The 6,000-nt window shown below is 46.4% G+C and overlaps 1 protein-coding gene across 1 annotated transcript in view; it reads left to right on the forward strand.

The window, feature by feature from the left end:
* The window catches only part of NHEJ1 (non-homologous end joining factor 1), an 84,385-nt gene extending 78,606 nt beyond the window's left edge, over positions 1-5,779 (forward strand). The window contains exon 9 of the transcript XR_009055013.1: positions 4,541-5,779. The gene's annotated coding sequence lies outside the window, so the exon portion shown is untranslated. The remainder of the gene's footprint in view (positions 1-4,540) is intronic.
* The last annotated feature ends 221 nt before the right edge of the window (positions 5,780-6,000 follow it).

Here is a 6,000-nt window from a genome sequence, read left to right on the forward strand (position 1 = left end):
AACCCAGACAGCTGGGTTCTGAACTGCATTATTACATACATTACTGAAAACATTTTCCAGGAAGGATGTAAAGTCCTTCTTTCCTGTCTTCAACTGTGACCATTCCTCGCCTGTGACCCTGCCTCTTTTCAAGAGGATGTTCTTTCTAGTCCCTTAGCTCTACAAGGGAGGAGCCTTGGCAGACTCCAGGACTTACCCCCAGGCCTTTACCCCCGGCAGAGTCTGAGAGCTCCACCAGGGCTCATTCCCAGTTGCTGCTGATAACTTTCTTTACCTTCAGACTAGTGCCCCAGTCTGGTGACTGTCATTGAAGTGAATTGGGTACTATGTAAAAACAATCTATCAGATGACTCACTTTGTTGTTTAGTTTCTCTTGGCATAATTTAGATAGCCAGATTTCAAGGTATGAGACCACATGGAAAATGGAAAGACTTCCCCAACAAGCTAGGAGAAAATAAGGGTTCTTCACCCTAGATAATCCCTCTGCCCTAAGAGCACAGTCCAGGCATTTTTAATCAGAGAGGGATCAGGGGTTTGTGAATCTCGAAAATTATAAGTAAAATCTTAAGAGCATAATTTTTTCCGTGCTCTCAGAAGAATGTGTAACTTTTTAAAAAGGTTAAGAGTATGCCTAATGACCTCCCTGCCCACTGCCCCGTTTATCCCCAAAGGTTGCTGCCCCCATGGGGATATTGCCCAAACACACCCTTAAAGAAACATTGCTCCCTGAGGCCCTGCCTCAGGCATGCTTGCCCTGAAGCTTTTGCCCCTCAAGGCAAGGGGTGGTGTTTGAAAATCATTCATCCCAGGGCCAACTCCAGGGAAATCCCTGCTTTGACAAATTGGCCTAGCCAGGCTGTATTCCGGCCCTGCCCCCTGGCTTGGGCCCCTCCCTGAGGCCCCCAGCCTGGCCCAACCCCCACTCCACATGCACATAAAAGGGTCGAATTCTCGTGGCTGCTCCATAAATTTTATTCCGTAAATATTAGTTTTCCCTGTGTTTAATAAAGCAGTGGCCCACCTCCCCGCCTACCCACCCGCTCCCCGGGGCCGGGGCTGGGGCCAGGGCTGGCTGGTGGGAGAAGGGACTCTTTCAATTGCTTTGGAGTATTTTTAGAAAAAAAAATAATATAAGGTGGTTTACAGCAGCAAGCCAGCAAACCAAGAGCAGTACTAGGGACCTCGAGGAAGTTCCTGCAGGAACTTGACCCAAAAAGTAGAGAAATAGCGCCACCTAGGCTGCAAGGCCTACTTGGCCTTGCTGGTGGTTCACCCTTCCCCCACAGTCAGCCAGGACAGGCCAGCTCTTTGCTGGGAGAGAAATCTTCATCCCTTAGCACTCCAGCCGGGCAGCACCTCTTCTCTTCAGGTCTCACTGAGGGCTTTCCCAGCAGCTCTGAAGGCAGAGGCTGAGCCAGGTCCTGGAAAACCCCACAAGGGTCATTCTCTGTTCTGTCACCAGTCAGCCAATCTCCCAGATCAAGGAATGTCTCCAAAGGGTAGTAAAATTATCGAAAAAGGAGGAAGGAGCTTCTAGTCTCTGCCCACTGAATCCTGAGGAGCTAGCCCTGGAATCCCTAGGGTGTAAGGTGGCAGAGAGTGAGATCTGAGCTCCTGTACTCTGGACTTGGAAAGAATCTGTTCCTGTTGGACCCAGATCTTTCCACGGGTCTGATGCAGTTCACCCTCAGTGAGCACTTGGGGGAGGGAGAGATGCTCAAGTCTCCTGAATACTCAACCCACTGCTTCTTAATTTTATCCCGTGGTCCATTTGAACTCCCTTTTCTTGCCTTCTTGTTCACATAAACCTCCCGTTTTCCAAAGGCCCTTGCCTCCTCCTCCCTGGTCTGCTGGGAGATAAGCAGGAGCCCATGTGTCATTTTCTGTGCAGAGATGGTGGGAGTGGGGATGGTAAAGGCCGTGCCTCTTCTCCTTGTCCTGGATTTGGTCTCATTCTTGACGTTGTCACCAGGGGCATTTCTTTCTTTCCTATTATTCTGTCCTTCATTTCCTCTTATTTACAAAGCTCAGGGGATTTGCTCCAGAGAGTACTGGGGAAACCTAAAATCCTCTTAATTACCCTTCCTCATGTTGTGGTAAGCTCACTTTATCTGTTCTGCCCACCTCCTCACTGTTTGTGCTATTAATATAATCAGTGTTTAGATACACATTTCCTATGGGCTTTTTGTTTTCATCCTTACATTGGATTATACCCTTTGAGAACAGGGTCAGTTTTTAATGCTAACTCAAAAAATATCACTGCGCTGGTATTATGCTACTAAAGGGTGCAACTTTATGTCTGCTGGGTTTTCATACAATCACAATATGTTTTTCTGAGCTCTACCCGGAAGTATTTTTCTGTCTTTTAATTTTCCTGAAGGAGAAATTGTTCAAAAGGAGTAAGTGACATTCTACAAGGAAGCCACCAAACTCAGAGCTCAAGAGCCTTGGTTCCTAGTCCCTCTCACCAACATGAGTAAATGTATGGACTCACAGAATTGTAGCGGATTCTGCTAGGTGCTTAGATACAGAGAGAAATGCCGGAAGAGAAGGTAGCCCACGCTGTGGAGGGAGGGTTTCCCTGGCTGCTGTGACCTCCTGGAAGCTGCTACAGGGTATTCTTGTTGAGGGCTCCTTAATGCTCTTCTGTTTTTCTTCCATCTTCTCTTGGACAGGGCTTCAGAAGACCCAACCATGAGGGGAGACATTCAGAGAGGGAAGGGTGTGAGGTAGTTTGTCTGTTTGTGAGGGGGAGGGACCCTAGGGAATCCGTCTCTACTTGAGTATCTAGAAGCCCGTCTATCCTCTGTATTCTATTCCAGACCCATCAAGGAATACTTTCTGCTGAGACTTTGCTTTATGGTGGCCTTTGCGCTTCCTCTCCATTCTGGGGTCTCATTTTTCTACCCTGGCACGTGGGAAGTCGTGAGGTAGCACCAAAGCATTCTAGCAAAAGCTGTCTCGTCTAGGCTGTGGAATCCTACCTTCTGTCAGCTTCTCTATCCTGGAACCCAAGAGATTTTGCTGTGCTTTCCACACTCTTGGACCCTTTGAGTGAGCACTATTCTCTCAGCACCTAACTCTCATGGGTTCCCGAGAATCTGGGCCAGTCTAGGGGAACCCAGAAGAAGCACTGGAAGAGCCCAGGGTGTGGGGAGCACACAGCCATTGGCTCACCTGGGAATATGTGCCAGGTTACTCGTCCTGCAGGGCCGAGGGCCAGGAGTTATAGGAGCACGCAGTGCCACACTCTTCCTCCCTCCCTTCACTTTGGGGTTAGAATTGGGCAGTAGGGCTTGGGGGGCTGCTGGGAGTCCCTTCTGAAATCTGGGTGTTGTATTTACTTTTTCATATTGGCAGCTGGAAGGGGAAGCCCATCCCAGCTCAGCATTGTTGTCTAACATGGTTAATCAGATCCTATAATCCTGCTGTGGAAATATTGGGCCTCACTCAAAACAATAGAGACCAAGAATATTGTGGTTAAATTTCAACCAACTGCCTCCCTGGCCTGTTTGCCTAACCCCTACCCCCCTCTCCTGGGCCAGAGTCCTTCTGGCTTTATGGACCCCTGATAGGATCAAGCGGTCAGAAATGGGTGACAGGAGAAGGGAGGATGGAGTCAGGGAAGGGTACTCCTCTCAACTGGCACTCCATCCTGCTTTTCCCCTCCCACGCCAGGCCTTGGAGGGTGAGCAGGGGGTGCTGAAACTAATTGGAGCTGGTGGGGAAGCCCCCGTCGAGTCTGGGTGTGGGTTCAGGGGTCAAGAGTAGTACTGCTGGGATTCCTGGGTGGTAAAGAGGTCCCTTATTCAAGACAGAAAAAGACTTCTGCCAGATGAGAAGGAAAGACTGCCAGTTTCATTTATAACAGCTGCCTGGCACTTCCAGGGCACAAAGCAATGCCAGTTGGCCGTATGTCACATATGGGGAGTAGGACGGCACTGGTTGGGGGAAGGGGAGCTGGTAATAAATATTTCCGTTTCATTCATAACCTGGTATAACAGTGATATAAATAAATAATACTGTGATGATGTATGAAGGTGATACTCATACCCCAACTTGAGTGGCTTTCTGGTAGTGGTAATGTCCATTAGGGTGCTGTCTTTAATAAGTACGAATTAACTGTGGCAGGGTAATTAAATAATTAGAATAGCAGGACAGAGAGAATAGGTAAGCTGTACAATGGCATTTTGGAAAAAAAAATGCAGTGTCTGGATTGTGTTAAAGGGGAAAATTAACATGGTGCTATGTGCAGGAAAAGGCAGAGGACTTTCCTCTTGTAGATTCTAGGGCACCCAGCTTGTGAAGTGGCCAACTTTGTTTGTACTTGGCTGTAACACACCCTGGGCACACTGGGCACAAGTTACCACCACACTGCTTTTGGAGGTGTCGTCAGTCAATGAGGTGAAGTACAGTGAGGCCCCAGTTCCAGCACCGTGGACTATTGAACGGTCAAAGGGTATGCATTTTTAGGATTTGAAGAATGAAAATAGCAGAACTGTGCCACACGAAACTGCATTTATTTAATCTCTTCATATAGGGTGTGAATGGAGCAACCGCAGAGGACATTTGATGTTTCCCACCTGGGGTGCTATGTGATGATTCAGGGACTGGCATGGCTTCTGTGAGTCATTCATCAAAGCCATTTTAAAGCAGGGACTGCTTGGTGGGAGCTGAGCTTCCCACTAGAAAGATATCTGGAAAATACCTCCTTGGACTAAGAACCTAAGAGATGTGTATGTATGCTTCTGGGTGGGAGTCTCAAAACTACCTTAATGGCACTCATTAAATGGAATTGAAGCAGATATGAAACTGATATCAAAATAATTTAAAGATGATGGAAAACGTTTCAGCAGTTAAGAAACTTGGGTAACTAGTGGGAAGAATTCAATGTGAAGAAAGATTCCCCATGGAATCTCTAAAGAATGGGCTATATTCCTGACCAGGAAAGAGGGTGTAAGAAACCAGTTTGGTTATGCTGTACAGAGACTTGAGCTGCAAAATGGGAACGTCCAACAGGAACATTCCAGATCACTGCAAAGGAATTCAAAGGAATGGCATGAGTTTGTTGGAAATGTGTTGGGAATGAGATAGAAAAACCCACATTCAACAAGAAACAGGGATACTTAGACATGTATTAACTCATATGTATATCGAATTCTTACTCACTAGCGTTCCCACCAGTGGGACATTGTGTTGCTTGCTGTATTATGGCCACAAAGACATATCTTCTGTTCTCAAGAAGTCTACAATCCAAAGATGATATTTAAAGCATATATTTTTTTTCCCCAAAGTTTTTCAAGTGTGTGAAGTAGAAAGTGAGAGCCATGAGTATGTATGTAATTTTTTAAAAATTTGAAAGAATCCTGTGGATAAATTTTGTTTTGTTACCTGCCTTTACTTAACTGTATTGTGTCTGTATTTACATGTCAATACAGAAATCTCTTGAAAGAATAAGTTTTCAGGCTTCATGTGTAGCACAGTGGTTAAGAATCCGCCTACCAATGCAGGGGACATGTGTTCAATCCCCACTCCAGGAAGATCCCACATGCCGTGTAGCAACTAATCCCATGCACCGCAACTGTTGAGTCTGCGCTCTAGAGCACGTGAGCCACAACTGTTGAGCCTGTGTGCCACAACTACTGAAGCCGACGCATCTAAAGCCTGTGCTCCACAACAAGAGAAGCCACGGCAATGAGGAGCCTGCGCACCACAACGAAGAGTAGCCCCCACTTGCCGCAACTAGAGAAAGACCAGAAAGACCACGCACAGCAATGAAGACCCAACACAACCAATAAATAAATAAATTTTATAAAAAAAAAAAAAGAATAAGTTTTCTTCACTCTGAGCTTCATAAAAAGTTTGAAAAACACCCTCATGATCAGAAAGTAAAAAGTTAAGCTTATTCACTCCATTTCCCCCTTGTTTCATCTTTGATCTCACTGGTCTCCTTGCTATTTCTCTAATATGCAAACACCTAAGGGCCTTTGCTCTTTGCAA

The sequence above is a fragment of the Hippopotamus amphibius genome, chromosome 8, assembly GCF_030028045.1.
Source record: "Hippopotamus amphibius kiboko isolate mHipAmp2 chromosome 8, mHipAmp2.hap2, whole genome shotgun sequence".
Lineage (NCBI taxonomy): Eukaryota > Metazoa > Chordata > Mammalia > Artiodactyla > Hippopotamidae > Hippopotamus > Hippopotamus amphibius.